The 22,147-nt window shown below is 43.3% G+C and overlaps 1 long non-coding RNA gene across 1 annotated transcript in view; it reads right to left on the bottom strand.

The window, feature by feature from the left end:
- Positions 1–22,147, bottom strand: part of LOC307193302 — a 174,093-nt gene that overhangs the window by 59,725 nt on the left and 92,221 nt on the right. The window contains exon 3 of the long non-coding RNA XR_013830292.1: positions 12,649–12,748. This is a non-coding gene — a long non-coding RNA (uncharacterized lncRNA). The remainder of the gene's footprint in view (positions 1–12,648; positions 12,749–22,147) is intronic.

The raw sequence follows: 22,147 nt of genomic DNA, 5'->3' as shown, positions 1-22,147 counted from the left end.
AAAATACAGTTAAAAGCCGGAGAACTAACCATATGCCAAAGCGTGGTGATGGGAAGGCAGAGGCTGCTCCTTGCGTCGCTGGCTGGCTGCCCATCGGCTGTCAGGTCCTCGGGGGCCCTCAGGGGCCAACCTCACGACAGGGAGTTCCGCTCTCCTGGACCAGCCGCCCCAGAGTAGAAACACGCTCCGCATCACCTCTTTCCCTTCCTAACTCCCAGTCCAACCTGGGAAAAGGCTTCAAGTACCAGCTTTGTTAACCCAATGGGTATGGTTGGATTTTCTTGGATTCTTTTTTTCTAGCCCCTAGTAACTCAAAGTACCAGAATCCCCTCACGGTGCTTAATAAGAACAAAAATTACTGGGCTTCCCCCTAGACCTACTGAATTAGAATCTCCAGAGCTGGGGCCTGGGAATCTGCATTCTTCTAACTCAAGGGCTCTACATGGGTTTTTTTAGAAATGATCTTATATTTTAGATTTTACAGAAAAACTGAACAGATAGTACTAAGTTTCCATATAACCCTCTGCACATGGCTTCTACTAGTATTAATATCTTACATTACTATGGTGCATTTATTATAATTAATGAACCAGTATAGAGACATTATTATTAACTAAAGCTCAGAGTTTATTCGGATTACCTTAGTTTCTACCTATTGTCCTTCTTCTGTTCTAGGATACCACATTACATTCCCTTTGATGATTTTTTTGCTTGTTTTTATTCATTTTTAATTACAAAGAAAATTTGTGAATATATTCTCTTATTAAAAGTTAAATGTTACTGATGAAAAATCCCTTTAGCAACGCCCCGGTTCTTCACCCTTACCCCAGAGGCAAACAGTGTCAAAAGTTTCGACCATATCCTTCTGGTCATTGTTCTGTGTATTCATATCCACAGACAGATGTATCAAAGGATAGAGTATTCTTTTGCATTTCTTAAACATAAATTAAATGGTTTTGTCCTGCACATGTCATTCAACTTCTCCCTTTCTTTACTCAGTAATAGTGATTGCTGAAGGTTTTATGTCAATATAATGAAACCTACCACAAGCTTTTAAACTGAGGTTAAATACCCATAGCATGGATATGCTATATTTTATTTGTGATCAGTTAACTGATAAACATTTACATTGTTTACACTGTTTTTTTTTTCTGCTTCACTATTATGAATTTGCAAAGAATATATCCCTGTGCATATTTGTGACTGTTTCTCTCAGGCACTGGATTCATTCACAGGGGCTGCCGTAACAAAAGACAAAAACAACAACAACAACAAAACCGAGTGGCTTAAAAAAACGGAACCTATTGTCTCTGGAGGCTAGAAGTCCGAGATCTAGGTCTCAGCAGGACCGTGCTCTGGCTGATGGTGCCAGGGAAGGACCTTTTCCAGGCCTCTCTCCTAGACTCTGGTAGCTCCTCAGCATGTGACTGCACAAGTTCAACCTCCACAGGGCCTTCTGCCTGTGTGTGTGTCTCAGTGGCTACATTTCTCTTTTATAAGGACACCAGTCATATTGGATTAGGGGTCCACCCTACTCCAGTATGACCTCATCTTAACTAATCATATCCACAATTACCCTATTTTTAAACAAGACTATATTCTGAGGGACTGGGCAGAGGGGTTAGGACTTCAACATACGAATATTAGGTAGACAGGGCAACCCTATCCGTAAAGCACATCTCTGAGCATTCACCAAAATATATGTGCATTTAAATATTTGTAAATTATATGTGTGTGCTTTTGTATTCATTTGTGCATTATACAACCTCCTTAGGTCAGGAAACAGACACCAAGGCTCTGAGCTGTGCATGCTGGGACGTTACTGGGGAGAGAAGGTGAGCTCAATGCATTGCCAGCAAGCACTCAGCTGGTCCTTGGAGTTCAGGGCTGGATGGCCCCTTAGTGCTATTTAGAATTGAGGTAAGGGGCTAGTCTTTCTACCCTCAGCTTGACCAGTCATCGGACACAGGCTGACCAGGATGGGCAAAGCAGCTCCCCTGGGCCGAGGGCAATTCCCTAGGAGCCCCTCAGCCATGAGCCTTTGGCAGTCACCCTTCCTGCCATCTGGGGAACCAGCTAGAAAGGGCATCGAGGCGGTGCTCCACGGCACCCTCCGCAAAAATAGATTCTCAACACGAAATTTAAAAGGATGGTGTACAGTTGCACACAAATAGAAGTTACCGTACTTTCCCTGATACTGAATGAGTCTGGCACATGTCCTGAGATACACAGAATCCACCTTCTAGACCACGCTGGGTCATAAAGAACATGCATTTTAAATTTTCATAGAAACTGCCAACGGTCCTCCTAAGTGGCTGCACAATGTTATACTCCCATCAGGAGTGTACAATGGTACCCATTTCATTTCCTCGTAGTCTCACCAACACTTGAAACTATCAAACTTCTTAATTTTTACCAATATTGGGTGTAAGAACATCTCATCCATCCAATTTTCATTTCCCTGATTCCTAGAAAGGTTGAGAATCTTTCTCTATTACTACATCTTCATATCTTCTCCCCTCATTCTTTTGAATTCTGTGTCTCTTTCTTAGTGACTCGTAGGCATTACTTGTGTCTTTGAATATTGATGGAAGCATACCTCCATTCATTCTTAAGCACAGCGAAATCTGAAAACCACACTCCTGTCCTTCCCCCTCTAGCTCTCTTCTTATCTTCCTGTGATGAGTTTCTCCATGAGACTTACCGGACAGCTCTGGAATTGTCTACTTGGAACCAGAAGGTTTGGGCTCTCAGTCCCAGTGCTGTCACTCACTAGTTGCGTGCACTTAAGTGGTTAATATGTTCTCTCTGATCCTCAGTTTTCTCATAGGAAAAAATGAGAATAACCTCCCTTCCCAGGATTTTTTTTTTTTTTTTTTGCGGTACCTGGGCCTGTCACTGTTGTGGCCTCTCCTGCTGCGGAGCACAGGCTCCGGACGCGCAGGCTCAGCGGCCATGGCTCACGGGCCCAGCCGCTCCGCGGCATGTGGGATCCTCCCGGACTGGGGCACGAACCCGCATCCCCTGCATCGGCAGGCGGACTCTCAACCACTGTGCCACCAGGGAAGCCCCCCAGGATTGTTTTGAGGATTTAACAACATCATATATGTGAAATCTTTATTGTTATGGCTTATGTTTTTGGACTTTATAATAAAAATATAAAGGTTTATGGGGCTTCCCTGGTGGCGCAGTGGTTGAGAGTCCGCCTGCCAATGCAGGGGACGTGGGTTCGTGCCCCGGTCCGGGAAGATCCCACATGCCGCGGAGCGGCTGGGACCGTGAGCCATGGCCGCTGAGCCTGCGCGTCCGGAGCCTGTGCTCCATGGCGGGAGAGGCCACAACAGTGAGAGGCCCGCGTACTGCAAAATAAATAAATAAATAAAAATAAAATTAAATTAAATTAAAAAAATAAAGGTTTATATAGGTACATTCACTGCCTGGGATTTGTTCATCCCTCATTTACTCATTTGTTTATTACTCACTAAAGGGAAATTTATTATTGCTAACCACCTGCTGTGTTAAGCATTGATGGATAATGTGGTTCCCATCCTGAAGGAGACCAAGGGGGCAAGCAGATTTAAAAAAATGAAGAGTCCACTTACTAAAGATAATGGAAAAACTCTGGATTCTTTCTTCTCATGTTTCAAAGGAAGTACTTTCATCCTTCCCAGACTTGGACTGGAGGAAGAGAACTATACACACAAATGCCTTCTGCATCCGATGAATCAGAACTTGACATTCCCTGAGCCGTGCCTTAGCCCTGGGCAGGCTGACTGCGCTAGAAGAGCCATGTAGGCAAGTCCTGACTCCTGCATGTCCAGCCTCCTTGTTGCAAATATCAACAGTTTAGGCAGCCTGGCCGTCTTGCTAGCTCTCTCTTCCCCTTTCGGCCAGTGAGTAGGTAAAGAAGGCCACTAGCTGTGCCCAGGCAGCTACTTAAGGGGATCTGTCATCTGCTCTGCAGGTCTGGCCACATCCTTCTCTCTCTCAAGTGCCCCTGAGGATTTAAGCCATAAGTCAGCTATTTGTGATGAAAGGGAGGGCAGATTCAGCCCTGAAAGGAAACCATGTTTTCCAATCATGCTGTTATCAGACAGCCCTGCCTTTTCCGTAAGCAGGGGTTTGTCCATCTCTTAATAACGGATTACTTCCCCATTTCTCTGTTGGTCTTGAGTTAGCGCTCCACTGGTTACAAAAGCATGGTCTGTTCAAGAAGTGGTGAGAAATTCCATGACACTGAACATTCAATAAGGTTCACTGGGTGAAAGTACTGGAAAGGTAGGATCCAACTCAATCGTGGACATATTTCTATGCCGAACACTGTAGCGGTGGACATCTGAGTGTTTAAAATAGGAGAGTAGCATGCTTAGATTTAATTTTTCAGTAGATGAAGACAGCATTAGTGGAGTGGAGTGACAGGTAGCAGGAAGCTTCCATTGTCAGCGGATTCTTCTCCCCTCCGCTGGGGTCCTCTTCTCTAGCCCACTACCACCCTCTCTTTATCCTAGCAATTTCAGGGATATCTGAAATACAGTGCAAATATGCCTGCCAGCTCTCTTGCCAGCATCCTGACTGCAAGGTTAGGGATAGAAATGTGCTTAACATGAAACCACACAAAACAAAGGCAAGAAAAGAAGTATACAAGCTGAATTTGCCTCTGCAGCGTAAGATGCACTTTTCAAATGTCTTTCCCTCCACTCACGGTGGCTGACACAGGGGGCCGTGTTGTTCAGGCATCTCCCACCTGGCCTCTGTCCCACACTTTCTCCAGCTGCACTTTTAAACTCTTCCTTCTCTGCTGAGATTTTAGTTTTTTGTGTTTTCTTTTCCTGGTGGCCTTTTACAATCTTCCATTGACATATAACTCACTGCTTTAAAAAGTAGGTTTTATTATTATTGAGGTAAGCTGAGGGCAACAGATCAGGAGGTAACTGCCATTGAAAAGACAGCTTGTTATTCACAGTTCCCAAGAAACAGGGTGGGGCAGGAGGGGGCACACGGTGGTGCGGGGGGAGCTCTCTCAGGAGGCAGAGAGAGCAAGGGGAAATGTGGGCAAAGGCTTTATGGTGGTTTTTGTGGGAAGGAATGTATGAGGAAGGGTAAACAAGCTTTAGATTGTCTAGTTTGCATGATTTCAGCGGGCTCTGAGGCATAGGGGCTGTCCCTAGTTGCCTAGTACCTGGCTGTCTTAGTTCAGGCTGCTATAAAAGAATTCCATAGACTGGGTGGCTTAAACAACAAACATTTCTTTCTCACAGCTCTGGACGCTGGAGGCCTGAGATGAGGGATGCCATCGCAGCCAGGTGCTGGTGAGAGCAGACTGCAACTTCTCACTGTGTCCTCACCTGACAGGAAGAGAAGAAGCTAGCTCTGTGGCCTTTTTTTATGAGGGCACTCATGCCATTCATGAGAGCTCTACACACATGACCTAACTACCTCGCAAAAGCCCCTCCAAATACCATCACACTGGGATTAGAATTTTAAGATATAAATTTTGGGGGGACACAAACATTTCATCCATTGCACTGGCCATGGGGTGATTAAGGCAGGGGATAGCGGCCCAGAGTGTGATAGCGGGCCATAAAGGAGATGGCTGGGGGTGTGGGGTGTGGCTGGTTTGCATATGAAAGGTGAGCTGGCTGGAAAGTCCTTTACTATCTCTAGGAATTAGCTAGTCCTGGGAGGGGCAGGCTCTCCAGGATCAGCATGGCCCCAAGATGTCAATGCATCATAATAAAAAGACAAAATTACTGTACTCTTCTTATGATTACTCCACTCCAATTCTTAACAGAATGGAAAGATTTAAAGGGCAATACTTTTGTTTATTTGACATCATTTCCCTTTATGTGCCATTATCTTTTCTTTTCTCCACTGTTTTTTCCTTTCTTCAATGTTTCCCTTTACTGGTCACAAAGTTCATTCTCTTACGGAGAATCTCTTTTCAACCAACTCATGATCTCCGTCTCTGTGCTGTCTCTTGTATTGACTATCTCATGTATATCTGTTTACGATTGTTTTTAGGGACAGTTTTTTGTTTTGGACCATTTTTAAAGTCTTTATTGAATTTGCTGCAATATTGTTTCTGTTTTATGTTTTGGGTTTTTGGCCGTGAGGCATGTGGGACCTTAGCTCCCCGACCGGGGAGCGAACCCGCACCCCCTGCACTGGAAGGCAAAGTCTTAACCACTGGGTTATCAGGGAAGTCCCAGGGACCATTTTTAAACAGATCTGCCTCTCCCCAGATTGAGGGCTGAAGCCATGACTTGTTGATTTGGGTAACTCAACACTCTTCACAATACCTTACGTGCAGTCAGGGCTCAATCTGTGTCTCCAAAAAACAAATGTTAAGTGCTATGTCATATGGTAAGAGGCCAAGGTTCTTTTTTAATCAACCATTGAGCTTTAACTTTGAAAGTAAAATCTTTTGGAAAAACACCTCACTCAAGATTGCAGAGCAGGGTGTAGGAGACACTTGTAGAGCCCATGCCTGTTAGAGACTATAGATGGGAGCGACATTAAAGAATGATCATCATGCTAGTTTACCGGGGTATGTTGATAGTGTTTGTGTTTTAGAATATGCAAATTATGTCCTCAAGTAGACTCACCTCTACACAAGGTCCCCAAAATAAACACGTGCATAGAGAAATGATATGCAAAGTTAAACAACACTTTGTTTTTAGCTGGGATTTCAGCCTCTAAACTACAATGCACCTCTAAGGGCTGGACCAGATCCTGTCTCAGTGAGCTCTACCTAGGATCATAGCAGACAGAGGCCTGCTGTCCTTTGTTCTTTTCCCCAAACATAAGCCTTCAGACTGTATCACTATAAAGAGAAGAAAGGCCAGTTCAAATGTCCAGAGAGAGCCAGAGAGTAAGCAGGAACCCCGGCCAACACTTGAACCATGCTGGCCTAGGTCTTCGGCCCCAGGCTTTCTTAAGCCAGCCAGGAGTCTACTCCGTGGGGAAAGAAAGAGCATCTAAAATCGATAGTAAGAGAGGGATGACGTCAGAGGAGCCGAACAGGGGACAGACGCATCTTTTAACACGCGACGCCTCCAGCCACTACACCCACCACCATGTCAGCCAATCAAGTGTCACAAAATGTGACCAAAGACAATGACACCTCCTTTGGGGGGGTGAAGTTCTCTCCACCCCACCCCCAACCCGAGGGAAGCAAGGAAAGAGCCTTGTGCTCATTTTTTCTAGAAGCCAAGGATCCAGTGTTCCTTCCAGCTCACCTCACCAAGCCCCACCATGTGGCCTCGGGGTACGAGTTTTCATTTTACTTCTGCCCTAACTTTACCCTGCACTCCGATTACCTCTCTTTGTCATCAGTTCCTCCTGTTGATCAAAATAGGTGACAGCGTTAAGGTTTCCATCTCCACAAAGAATGGAAAGTGTGTGTAGAAAAGCTGGCTGTAAAATTAACCAGAATGCATACAACATGGTATTGAAATTCTTAAGCAACTACTCATTCTGTTAGGCAGAAAATGGTTTTACATCTTGAAAAGTCAAGTCTACTCTAGTCTACGTATTTGGATCCACACTTTATGTAAAAATACATATGTCCTTAATTCCTAAAGGCATTGGGAAGATAGATTTGTTTTAGTGTAGAGCACCTACCGTGTTTTGTTCTACAAAGCTGACTTTCAGTCATTTACTTTCATTTCAGAGCCTCTTACTCTTCTTCCAGTGCTTATTCCACTAGATTTCCCCAGAAAAACTTTTTTTGACTAATTCCGTCAGTCTCAATTCATAGAGCTATGAGGACCTCCTCCCCTCAACTGTTTTCTTTTTTTTTTTTTTTGCGGTACGCGGGCCTCTCACTGTTGTGGCCTCTCCCGTTGCGGAGCACAGGCTCCGGACGCGCAGGCTCAGCGGCCATGGCTCACATGGCCCAGCCGCTCTGCGGCACGTGGGATCTTCTCGGACCGGGGCACGATCCCGTGTCCGCTGCATCGGCAGGCGGACTCTCAACCACTGCGCCACCAGGGAAGCCCCCCTCAACTGTTTTCTTTTCTCCTTTTCTGAGTCTTGAGTCTTAACACTAACGTATATGAATACTTTTATCCCAGTGTAGAAAGCTGAGAAGCTGATTCGAGCTTTCAGTCTTTGTATTTATGCTCCCACACAATTTGGGTCTTTTCTTCCTTTTTTTTTTTTTTTAAGAGTAGATGCTTCTTGAGTCAGGGATAATTTCTGGGGCTTTGGTTGGAATCATCTAGTCAAGAGCAGTTCTCTGCACAGAGCCTTCAATAAATATTAACTGACTCATGGTACAAAGTAAATGAAGATGCACTTATGGTTGGTAGAAAAACCAACACTTTGTCCTCTTCTCTACTTTTTCTACATATTGAAACCCTCATTCCTTAGGTTATTCTTTTTTCCAAGTTATAATAGTTATTTTCTAGGAATCTACCCTTAGGCAATATATTTCACAGCTTACTTTCTTCAGATGTTGGAAATTATTGGACATGTAAAAACATATATGACCCTGATCTGGTTTAAAAGCCTAATATAATAAGAAATCCTTCATTCTGCCCAATACAAATGCATATTAATTTTGTATTATGTGCAAATATTTAGTCACGGGTCCACGTACACATACATCTATTAAGCAGTCAAATACTAAATTAAAAATGGCAAGCTGAAAAAAATTCTGAGTGCAAAGGTGTGATTGCTTTGAAAATAGCCAATTTAGAAAAGAGTTCAGCCTTTAATTGGCCAAGTTAAATAAGGCACAATTACCACTAACTTGGTCCCCAAAGATTGGCTCTAATCGTGTCATGTTTAACTTGGCTGGTTAAATTGCGAATAGTGTTCTCCTTTTCTGATTTGGTTCATTTCCCTAATAGAATGCCTTTCTATGGCTGACGTTTTCTTTCCTGACAGCTTTTTCTGTGAATGGAAACTCCATGGATTAGGAGTACCTATTTTTTTTTTTCCAGAAAAACAGCAAAATGTATGTATGGTGGTGGTTGTTTTTTAAAGAGTTTCTGATACAACTTTATGAGTGTGTAGTTGTACAAATGTCAAAACTTCATCATCAAATTCATATGCATATGTCAAAGCTCCTCATAAACCTATCTCAAAATACACTTGCAGATTTTTGTTTTGCTTTATGTTCACAGGTGAGGAAGAAGAATGTTCTTTTTGTACTAAGTTTATCCTCCTCTGTTACTGAGAGATGAGTAGTTTAACTTATACACTTAATGTTCAATTAGCCAGCTCAAGGATTCCACACAGATCCACAAGGGCACAGGGAGGGATGGTTAAATATTTATCTCAATTTCTAAGAGCATCAGAATTCAGAGAAGGCCAATGTCTTTGTTCAGAATGGTCAGTTTCATGCAGAGCAGATTAAAAGGGCATCTCATTTCATATATAATACCATGGAATGCATCAACCTAAAGAAAAAAAGGAAATCTTTTTCTCTGGTAGAGAAACATATATATGCGTGCATTAAGCATTCGTTCATTTACTTAAAAACAATAAACATTTAAGGAGTGATAACAATGTGCTTGGTTCTATATTAAGCACTAGACATGCGGAAATTGCTAAGACACAATCTTTGCCTTTAAGAAGCCTATACGTTTTTATTGGGTTATTTGCAAGTGAGCAAGTCAAGAATGAAATGGTTTCAGATTCCAAATGTTAGCTCTTTACGCCTCTTTTTTTTTTCTTATTAGTTATCCATTTTATACATAGTAGTGTATATATGTCAATCCCAATCTCCCAATTCACCTCACTCCCCGCCCCCGCTTTCCCCCCTTGGTGTCCATACACTGTTCCCTACATCTGTGTTTCTATTTCTGCCTTGCAAACTGGTTCATCTGTATCATTTTTCCAGATTCCACATACATGCGTTAATATACGATACTTGTTTTTCTCTTTCTGACTTACATCACTCTGTATGACAGTCTCTAGGTCCATCCAGTCTCTACAAGTGACTCAATTTCGTTCCTTTTTATGGCTGATATTCCATTGTATATATGCACCATGTCTTCTTTATCCATTCATCTGTCATTGGACATTTAGGTTGCTTCCATGTCCTGGCTATTGTAAATAGTGCTGCAATGAACATTGGGGTGCATGTGTCTTTTTGAATTATGGTTTTCTCTGGGTATGTGCCCAGTAGTGGGATTTCTGGGTCGTATGGTAGTTCTATTTTTAGTTTTTTAAGGAACCTCCATACTGTTCTCCATGGTGGCTGTATCAATTTACATTCCCACCAACAGTGCAAGAGTGTTCCCTTTTCTCCACACCCTCTCCAGCATTTATTGTTTGTAGATTTTTTGATGATGGCCATTCTGACCGTGTGAGGTGGTACCTCATTGTAGTTTTGACTTGCATTTCTCTAATAATTCGTGATGTTGAACAGCTCTTCATGCGCCTCTTGGCCATCTGTCTTTATGCATCTTTTTTTTTTTTTTCTCGGTACGCGGGCCTCTCACAGCTGTGGCCTCTCCCGCTGCGGAGCACAGGCTCCGGATGCGCAGGCTCAGCGGCCATGGCTCACCGGCCCAGCCGCCCTGCGGCATGTGGGATCTTCCTGGACCGGGGCACGAACCCGTGTCCCCTGCATCGGCAGGCGGACTCTCAACCACTGCGCCACCAGGGGAGCCCTTTATGCCTCTTCCTAACGCAGAACATTGCTTAGTTTGTCTTCAGCATGTCTCCCTTCGTGTCCCACCCAGTTCTGTTTGGCACCCCTCCTCAGTAACATCCCTCTCTCCCCTCAGCTTCCACGGCTCTCACGGGCTCTCCAACATCAAACCGAACTCTTAGGAAAGAGCTAATTAGTCTATCTTGTTACGGCAAATCATCTAATAGGAACTCTGTACTATCTGTCTCATGGTTGTTTGCCTTGAGGCAGAGCCAACAAAACCATATGTTTATGAAAAAAAGATAATTTTCAGATACCTTCAGGTATGTTATTTACTTAAGAATAAGCTACACACACCAAGGCATTTTTATCTGAATTTGCAGCTTCAGTCCTAACACTTTCCACATTTTCTATTCCACCAAGTGAGGATGTGCTTTCAGGATAAAAAGTGTGTTGGGGGTGTGGAAGGATGGAGGGGGGATGCCCACAATATCCCACCCAGCTTTACAGATGGGCGTAGGGACGGTCCGGTCTGCACATTTATTATCAAAAGTAATATCCTGATGTGGCTTTATCTGATGTGTTCTTTCGGAAGGATCCAGGCTTGTGGCCTCAACTAATAAATTCTCTGCATTAACATATCGCTCTGTTGTAAAGTTTGGATTTTCAGTAACACATAAAAGATAAAATGAATCTGTATATAAAATGTCTGTTAGCCTTGTTGATCATTCAATGCACAAGCAAGTAAGTGAACAAATAAAAACCCACCACTGCGTAATGTAATGGAGCCTGTGGACTAAAAAGCCCAAAGTTACCAAAGTCTCAGTAATATAGACCCTATACCATAAAGAATAATTTACAATTAAAATATAATGTTTTTTTCTTGGATTCAGGAGAAAGTATCTACGGGACATGCTGATGTGTGTGACAGGAATGTCTGACACCACAGACATTTTTTGTTGTTTTTTAAACAAAATCTTACCAATAGGTACGTAGGTAAAGAAGGAAGTAATCTTGTCAAAGTTAGAGGATGCCCCGTCTCTATCCGTACAACCACACATGCACACATGAGCAACATACGTGCACACTCACACGAGCACACATCTGCATTGTGACCCTTGAAGAGGCTTCACAGAGCGTAGTCAGAACATCTCTGCTTATATTTACCCTAACAGAGCCTGAAGCCATAATAGTTGGGCTTGGCTTGGTGCCTAAACTGTAAATTTGTAATTAGTTCCAGAAAAACAAATGATACTCAAATGAAGAATGAGCTTGGGAGAGAGGGAGGAATCTGATTTGGAATGTCTGCATGTTCTTATGAAATCATCTGTGAAATACGGGGAATCTTGAGTCCTGGGTTTTAGCTTTGGCTACGAACAAATCTGATTACCTTGAATAAGTTACTGAGGTTCTCTGTCCTCCAGTTTTCTCCTATTTGTAATGAAGAATTGCAGTAAAAAATTTCTGTCTACCATCCTTCATGCAGATGCTGCATGCTACCATATGTAGAAAAATACATTCCAGAAACAAATACTAGGATGCCTAAAAATTCTTTCCCATGAACATTCAGTTCTTTGGGCAATAAATAAAAGAAAACAAGATATTGTGCTAAATACAGCCTGTCATTTCGGATGCCTCTGACCCGTCTTTCATCAAGCATACCCTTCCGATGGTGGAACAAATTCTTGGATTTAGAAGGAACAGACAACATGAGGCTTCAACATCATCAAACGTCTTAACTCACCATCCATGTAGTAAAGGGATCTAGGAGTGGAACTAACCACAGTCTGATGCTACAAGGGCTGGCCAATCACTGCATGCACGGGACTTGATCCAATCCTTTTTCTGGATTTCCAAGTGACTCGACCGTATACCATGAGCTAAGGCATCATTGGACAAGAGGAATGTGCCACTGGGTGGACCGAAGCCAGGTGGTGATAATTTAGGGCTCCGTGTACATGCTCAAACATTCATGACACGATGACGCAAAACAACTTTGAAGCACAGACTCCTTGGAAAGGCCACAAAACATACTCACTTACCTTCTGCCTGAAGTGATCTTGTCCGACTCCTGTTGGAACTCTTCCCCTTCCACGCTCCTTTGTTTGGCTGCTACCTTTTCACTCAGACCTTTATTCTCCCCTAGTGGAAACAAAATGTTCAAAATTGTAATTTTGTCATCACAGAAAATATTGACTCTATATTCTGAATGAAAACAAAATCCATATTAAAAACACATAGTCAACAGGCACGTTGAAACATGCTTCGAGATGATTCCAAGTATGTTTATATACAGTTGGACTCATTCTCAACTAGACCATCCCTTTTGGGAAAGATCTTCTGGGATATCCTATTATAACAGTTCTGTTACTATTAGCTTCTGGAATTATTTGGAAATCATTCCTCCTTAATTAGCTTGGCTAATTGAAATTTTATGTATAGGATTAAGACAATTTCACCTTGACATTGGTTTTTATAGGTTGTATAGGTTCAAGCGAATAATCAGGGCAGTTCATGAAATTCAATATCATGTTCTGTCTGAAGAAAGAAGGAAAACATAGGACTTTCTTTTCTTAAAACAACAGAGAGACCAATCATTCATTTATTCAACATTTATCTAGTGACTATGTGTCAGGCATCGTTCTAGGCACTGAGTAGCCAGAAAGGAGTAAAACAATCTACTTTTGTGAATCTTCTCTGTAAGGATACTCTGGGGACTGGCAACATGTGGTAGAAAAGGATAGATTTGCAAAGTTATATTTAGCCGTGCCGTCTACAGGTTTTAGTGCCACTGCAATTGTATGTAATGGAAACAAGAACCCTTGATATTTTATCAGAAATTACTGATACAACAAAAATAGGCCAGAAATAGAATAAGTGGAGAAAATTGTCTAGATTTAATAAATTCCTATAATATTAGTTATTTTTACACTGCAAATTTTCTCCTGAACTTACTTTTGTGTGACAAAGAAATGTTATCTAATAAAATAGTCAAATTGAAGCTATATGCCCTAAGAAACAGAATGACAGAATAGAAAAGGCAATAGCTTTTTCTTTTAGTTCTGGACATGAAGAATTATCCCTGAACCTCAGTAAGCCTCAGTTTTTCCCTCAGTAAAATTGAAGAAAGAGATTGCTATTCCACCTTGGAATTAAGTAGCATTTATAATTATTGTATTCTTCTTTAGGACAGGCTAAATTTGTGAGAGCAGAGACCATGTCTGTCTGTTCCCCCACGTTATCCCAAGTTACACAGCCTATGAGGCATTCAGAAATATTTGTTGAAAGACAGTAACATTTGTTAAAGACTGTTGTGAGGGTGACATGAGAAAACATATGACAGATTATTTGAACACTGTGAAATATTTTTAAGTTAAACTCACTTTGTTTCCTGCTTTCTTGATATTTTTGCAGTTTGGATAAATGCTTGACCTCTCTCTGGGGATAACCAAGTTGCTTACCAGGAAAACCTTGGTCCCAAACTTTGAGAACAAAATCTAGCTTACTAGCTAGCTACACTAGCAGTTTTTCCATTTTGCCCTGAGATGATCTATCCTCCCCCAGGGCTTTCAAAACAAGGTTTCAAAGTGAAACATCGTCACAGTCTCTGAAAGCATCTTCTTCTATTGGCACCAAGATAGGATGTCATGATGTCCAGCGGTTCAGATGCACACCCCAGCAGCGCTCTGAGTCAGGCTTTGAAACAAGCCATCTTGCTGTAATGAATGGTCAGGATAGAGATCCCCATGAACCCAGATCAAGAAAAGATTTGGGCAACATCCTGAGAACGCAGCACAGTAAGTCATGTAGCATTAATCATCCATCAGCCCCACCCTGTTGCTCCTTAGGAGGAACCCAGTTCTTTCCCAGCATTTCTTCACCCAAGTCCACTGCAGTTGGCTACCTCCAGTGGGGTGTCCGTCCCCATCCCCAGCCATCCTCTGGGGCAGAGGACCCTGCTAGCCCTCACTCACAGCTCTAAGTGAGCTCAGCATTTCAAGGAAAAGCATTTTCTTGAAAGGTCCCTTCAAAACAACGGCCCTCATAAATTCCCTGTGACATCTCTGGCCCCTTGGTGTCTTCCTTCTACTTTCCAAAGTAGATGGCATGTCACGTGCATGGTGTGTGAGCCCCTCGTCTCTGCTATAGACCAAGCAGCCCCCAGCCATAGGCTTCACCTCATGACTTAGCAGGTTCCCAGACTCGACCATCCCTCCAACTCCCTTCGGTGCCACCCAATGCCATCTCAAGCCAAATCTCGTCCAGACGGTGACCCGCTGAAGCTCTCATCATGGGTATCCGAGGGCTGGCTCCTGGCAGTTCTGCATCACTGCCCAAATCAATCCATGTAGAACAGTGGCATGATGACCACACCGTCTGGCATCACGTCCGAAGTGTTCCATTTATTTCCCTTCAGGGACATCAATGTATATTTTTTCCTACCTTCAATGAATGCCCTATTGAAAACCCTAAGGAGAGACAGCTAACTGTGAAGGACATTTACCATCAGCACATAAGTTCCAAGGTTTTACGATGTGTCTGACAGAATCAGACACAGATACTTTACCCTGGGCACTTATAATTTCCCGGAAAACCCGCATTGTTCTGCCCACACCTGGTGCCCTACTAAGTGCTGCTGACCAGTGACTGGACCCAGATGTACACTGAACCGTTGCTGTTTAGTTTCCTTCTCTCTTTCTGGAGGTGAAGGATTTGCTGGGACCAAATCCCCAGGGGAGCAAATTTGGGTGCTGAGTAATAAGGCTGAGATGGACTCCCAGGGAAGTCTTGTGTAGGGAGCCATTCTCAGTGTGTGTGTGTGTGTGTGTGTGTGTGTGTGTGTGTGTGTAGGGGACAGGGGATATTGTGAAGTCTAGTAGGGAAAGATTAATTCTTTTGAAGTACCAAGAAACCCAGGAGAACATACATCTGATAGTAATGATGAGGAAGAAAAGCTCTTTAAAACACTTCTAAAGGTTGTTCCTGGAAAGGAAGGAAAAGCTAAGATGTTCCCCCCACTTCCCTCTCACCTCCTTCCCTCAGTGTTATATTTAGATCCTTACTAGAGCAGAGTTCCTCCTCCCATCCAGCAGCCCAGGGCAGCCCCCTGTCGCCATGGTGGCAGAAGATGCCAGGACAACACCTGGCTTCCTGAGCTAGACTGCAGATGCCCCAGCCCCACACAGACCAGCAGAGGCTGCGTCCCGGGGGCTGTCCACATGGGCACCATGGGAAGGCCTGGTTGCGGGGGCCTTCACAGCCTGGGACAAGGCCAGGGCTGACGAACGCCAAGCAGCTGGAAGAGGAACAAGTGGGACTTGGGAAAGGGATGGAGTAAAGCTTCAGAAGAAAGTCGAAGCTGACACTTTGCTGGCACAAAATGACATTTTATCAGCTATTGGGAAAATGGGCCACAAGTGCTTGGTCCTAAGGGATTTGAGTGGTATTTATTTTTATTTTAAAATAATTCCAGACTTAGAGAAAAGTTGAAATAGAACAAAAAATTCCCATGATAGCTTCACCCAGATTCCCCAAATGTTAACATTTGCCTTTACCACATTTCCTTTGTCATTCTCTCTAGATGGACGGATATGCAGATGTATATAGATACAGACATGGATATACTGATATAATTTTCTTTCTGAACTAAGTTGCAGTTATGATGTCCTTTTGCCCCCAAATCATTCAGATAATGTTACCTAGTTGATAGACCTTATCCTAATAATGTCCTTCAGAGCAAAATAATTTTTTTTCTGGTTCAGGGATCATGTGCTGCATTTAACTGTCTCACCTCTTTAGTCTCCTTTAAACTAGAATCACTCTAGAGTCTTTCTTTGTCCTTTACGAACTTGAAATTTTTGCAGAATGTTCCTCCATTTGGATTTGTCTCACGTTTCCCAGGTTTAGATTCAGATTATGTACTTTTGGCAGGAATGTCACAGAAGAGATGTGTCCCCCTCACCCACTGTATCAGGAGGCAAGTGAACTTGGTTGGTTCCATTAGCAGTGAGGCTGACTTTGATCACTTGGCTAAAGTTCAGTCTTCTCGGTTTCTCCACTAAAAAGTTACTGTTTTCCTCTTTGTAATTAAAACTAATCTTGTGGGGAGATACTTTACAATTAAGTCAATAGCCTGTTTGTCATCAAGCTTTCACTGGCCAGGTTTAGTAGCAACCATTGATGTTCCTTACCTGAATCAATTGTCATTGTGATGTTTGCCAAATGATAATTTTCTGATTTCGCCATTCCTTCTACATTTATTAGTTGGCATTCCACCTCCCTTTCCCCCTTATTTTTAAATAAAATTTATTTATATCAGTTTGGCCTCATGGATTCTTATTTTATTTAATGGATAATCATCTATTAGTGTGAAATTTATTTTTAAATAGTGACAGTGATACACTGGGATCTGATGGGCCACACAGAAGTGTTGCTTGACTTTTTCAGTGGTCCCTGGGATACATTTTCTTCTAGAGTCCTGGGAAATGGAACTTGCTGTTCATGAGTTGTTGGTTTGGATTGTGGTCAGTAAAGAAAACTGACCTGGGGCCAACACAACTGCCCAGTCCGCAGTTATTCATTGTGGGCGGTGTTAAGAAATAATCTCCTTCCCAGAGGGCCAGTATTTGGGGCCTTTGCAGGGTTGCTGTGACCAGTGGAAGGAACTTGGACACACAGGAGTTGGATGGTATGCTGGCCAACTTGAAGGCAATGAAGATCAGCTCAACTAATTCTGGAATTCATCCGCCCTTCGTAAAAGGCAAGCAGATTGCACATGGGATTGTGAACTGAAGATCGATGAACGTCAGTGATGGGGGTGACTTCCGCATCCTAGACTCTAGAACTCTCATCGTGTGGCTTCCTTTTCGCCCTCCCCTGCCTTTCTCTTTGATCTGCCCCCTGCTCAGTCCCTTGTTTCTCATCAACTTCTTACTTTTATTACTTTTTTCTGATTCATCTGCTTGTGCCTTAAGCACCCGAGGGCCTAACTTTATCCAAAAGATCAGGTCTCAGATCTGAAGCTTTTACTTACTGAACTCTTCTTAGAACTGAGTGTACCAGGCCATGGTCACTTGTGGGTTATGTTTTGGAGGAACTGGGAAGGATCTTGTATTGGTCAAAACTCTTTGTGAGGGCTTCCCTGGTGGCACAGTGGTTGCGAGTCCACCTGCCAATGCAGGGGACACAGGTTCGTGCCCCGGTCCGGGAAGATCCCACATGCCATGGAGCGGCTGGACCCGTGAGCCGTGGCCACTGAGCCTGTGTGTCCGGAGCCTGTGCCCCGCAATGGGAGAGGCCACGACAGTGAGAGGCCCACGTACCGCAAAAAAAAAACAAAACAAAACTCTTTGCGAGCAACAAACCAACTCAAGCTAGTTTAAAAACAAAAAGACATTTACTATAAATATAAAGAAGCATCAGAAAAAAACCCAAGAGCAGAAATGTCAACAGATCTTGGGGAGGGTTTAAATCGGACTGAAGTGCGCCCAGGTGCTCTGTCATCTGTGCCCCTATTCTGACATCAGCCCCATTCTCTTCTCTCCTCTCTGCAGACTGACTTGTTCTGCATCTCCGGTCCAAGCGGGAGAATATGTCTGCCCCTTTGGAGACAGAGTTTATAGTTGATGGTGCCAGTGAAAGTCCAAAAAAAGAGGAATCTTTGTGTATTAGGCAAATATCCCAATAGATATCCCTTAGGTTTATTACCCCAAATTTTCTCTTATTTATGTCTTAAATTCCACTATTATTAAGTCTTTATTTTTTTGTTAGAAATCCTTCTTCAGGCATATTTAATAAAATGTTAAACAATTTAACAGTAAATTGTTGGAAAAAAAACGAAACAAAGGAAACACCCCCCCCACCCCGTGTATAATCTATTGTCTAGTGACGGTGTTGTAAATATTTGATGTCCATTCTTCTGTCCTCAGTTCTTTGTGTGTGTGTGTGTATGTGTGTGTGTGTGTGTTTATTAACCACATGGGTACAATATTATACATACATTGTTTCAGCACTTGCTTTTCTCACTTAATTATCAGCATGTTACCTTGCCATTAACATTTATTCTAAAACATAAGTTTTAATAGTCACACGGTCTTCCTTCCTATGGCTGTGCCGTAATTTAACCAATTCTCTATGTATCAGACAGTTGGTGTCCCTGCAGTCCATAAGCCAACCCAGGCAATGAGCTGCCTTTGCTCCAAGGCTGTCATATAGCTTTGACTCTCTTCCTCTGGCCAACATTTCTCAGCATGGAGTGGACCAGGCTTCCAACCTCAGCCAGGAAGATTCTCTCTCCCAGGAATGTGGAATTGGGGCCTAGAGATTCCCAGTTTTTTTGTGTCGTTATGCACATTTTTTGGTAGCTGGGAGGCGGCCATAACTTCCCATGGGGAAGGAGAAGCAGAAATAAACAGCTGACTAAGATACAGATGAAAACATCAGGGACAAGAGATGGAAGGAAAGTAACTCCATGGATTGTCAGTGATTTTTCATGTTCAGGTTTTAGTCCTTAGAGTAGGTTGAATAATGTTGTCTCTTTAAAATTCCTATCCACTTGGAACCTCGGAATATAGCTTTACAAGAAAGTCTTTGCAAATGTAATTAATTAAGGATCTCAAGATGAAATTATTTTCGATTTAAGGTGGGCCCTCAATCCAATGAGTGGTGTCCTTATAAGAAGAGGTGGGGCACAGGGACAGAGGAAAAAGCCATGTGAGGACAGAGGCAAAGATTAGACTTATGCTGTCACAAGCCAAGGGACACCTACGCCTTGGGGCCACTAGAAGGGGGAAGGGCAAGAATGATTCTCCACTGGAGCCTCTGAAGGGAGCAAGGCCCTACTGACACCTTCGTTTCAGACTTCTGGCTTCCAGAACTGTGAGAGAATAAATCTCTGTTGTTTTAAGCCATCTAGTTTGTGGTACTTTGTTAAAGGAGCCAGAGGAAAGAGATAGCAGTCACTTCCCAAGGACCAGCTGCATCGCAGTCTTTGACTCAGGCAAGAGGGGGCCCCTGTCTTGAGCCCCTTGCCTTGGAGCCCCCATCTTAGGATCCCTGCTGCACCCTCCCTCTAGCCAAGCCCTCCCCATGGGGGCTAAGGGATGTGCCCAACTGAAACCCAAACTTTCTTCTTTGAACCATACTCCAAAAGACCAGGATCCCTGAACCCCCAGCCCAAATGGCCCAAGCCCATTTGGGGACCCTTTCACCTTGCTAGTACACGTACCCCTAGATCCAAAGACTGGTTAGCGTGGTAATTTGCAGGGGGTGAGAATGGACTTGAATGGGTGGGCTGGTGAGTCCACACATGTGATGGTCAGCAAGGCCCCTCAAGATGTAGAGCTCACCAGGAGGCGAACAGAGAAAAAGGGCCAGTCAGCGCCGGGGGACCAGGGGGCCTGGGATGAGATTGTGGCTTTCCACGTGCTGCCTTTTCTGACACAAAACTCTGAGAAGTCTAGTTCTCCGGATTGTTGTGAAGGTATATTTGTCAAGGTAGGGAATCAGATCATTATATTTAACTGTTCAAATATTATATTTATAGCTTGATTATAACCCTTAAATACTGAGACAACTGGAATGGGGACCTTCATTTGTCCTCTTGCCGAAAGTTACGGATGTCAAAGTCAGGGCTGCCCAGTTGTATTCCTAACCTCAGTCCCATGAGACATGTTTGTCTTTGTATCACCAACCCCCCTCCTTTGCTTAGGCTGGCTGGTCTTGGCTTCTGCCTCTCGCCTCTACAGAATCTTAGTGCACTCTATTTTTTTTTTCAAATTTAGGTTACTTTCAGTTTGTGGCCATTCTGTTGTAAATTACACTACAGTGAATCCAGATGCATACATTTTTGTGCATATCCTCAATTAGTTCATTAAGATAAAGTCCTAGAAAAAGGAATGACTAAATCATGGGGTGTAGAGATTAATACACAAAATTCTTGCGCACAGGTGGTATAAGAGGATGCCTCTTCTCCCCTCCCCTCCCTGCCAATGATTAAAAGGTGTCTTCCAAGGATTATTCTTTTCTTTGAACTTCAAATGCATTGAATTCTTAGTGAAAATACGTTAATTTGATCACTCTTCTGCTCCATAGAACATTCTAGGAAATATTAGACCCTGGGTTTGGAGCTATGCAAGTCTTGCTAAAAGGGTTTAAAAGGTGTAGACAGGTCTTCACAGGTGGTAATACCGAGGGCAGTGAAGACAAACATCCTCCCTCTCCCAGCTTTGCTCAGGATGTCAGAGTTCAAACTCTCCTTTTATATGTTACTGAAGCTACTTTTCAAACAGCATTTTGGAGAAGGAATCCCAGGGTCCCCTATATGTGACCTTGTACATCTTATTTTTGTTTTCTGGAGATGTGAAAGGGTGGTAATATGATGTAAGGGTACCAATAGCTTTCTGCTTCTGAATGTCGGGTGTGGCCTGTCTTGCCACTCCCTTGTGAGGAAAAGAGTGAAAGCATGACAGCGAAACAGTAGACGTGTACGGCTGGTGGGTGATGTCGCCGTCACAAGCATGGGGAGAGAGGAGGGACTTTTTTAAAGGAGTTGACAAAGGCTTTACAAGCATACAGGTCAGAAGGGGGAAGAGTCATTATTTCAAGACCAAGAAGAGTTGAAAACCAAAGATATTCATCATTAAGTCCTTCCTGGGCAGTTAAGTTAAATTAAAACTCACCCTTATATACTTCCTAAATTGTCTCTCACACACACACACACACACACACACACACACACACAAATGGACTGCACGCAATTCTTCAGCCTCTGCCTGTGGAAACAAAATCAATATTGTGTTGCACATAAAGCACCTATTTAATTTAAAATTGCATTTTATAGTCCATTTACCCCACCGGAGTAGCCCAAAGTCAGTCACTTCTTTCTGTTCATTTCCAAGCTCCAGCTCACTTTCCATTGTTCTCCTTGTCAGTGTTAAGCTTGTGAAGGGGGCTTTGAAACAGACAAGAAAAGCTCCAAGCAGGAAACCAGCTCCGAGACCTCGGGTGAAAAAAGCAGCGCACATACACACCCGCGTGCGCGCGCGCGTGCACACACACACACACACCCCCTCGCGGCTCTAAGCTGGCATGTATTTAGCTTTTTTGTTCTTCCAATTCACTGTAGCATGAAGAAGGAAGAAAGAAAAAGAAATAGCCTCAGAAGAGGTGTATGCACGTGCGTGTGTGCCCACGCGGTGCTGTGTTGGACACATGGGTTATGACGTCACAACTGCAGACAAATAATCAAAGTGATACATATGGTATGTTCTCTGCCTTAGGGGCCCGGGTTTTACTTGTGTAATCTTCTGTCCCTCAGTCAGCTGGTTCAGTCCTTGCATCACAGCATAATTCCTTCTTCACGTAAGGAAAGGAAACTTTCCACGAAACAGTAATTATGCTGAGCTAACACAGGCATTACAAACACCTGTCGTCCGAAGCACCCATGTACTGTATCGTTCAGAGGTTCCTGAGAGACCTTGTTCATAGTTACTACACGTGGCGGCAACAAATAGCCCATAAACGCATACAGACAAGAAATTT

This window comes from Stenella coeruleoalba (genome assembly GCF_951394435.1).
Source record: "Stenella coeruleoalba genome assembly, chromosome: 10".
Classification (NCBI taxonomy): Eukaryota; Metazoa; Chordata; class Mammalia; order Artiodactyla; family Delphinidae; genus Stenella; species Stenella coeruleoalba.
Note: the sequence above shows the minus strand (reverse complement) of the source record. Positions and strands in the feature narration are given on the sequence as shown.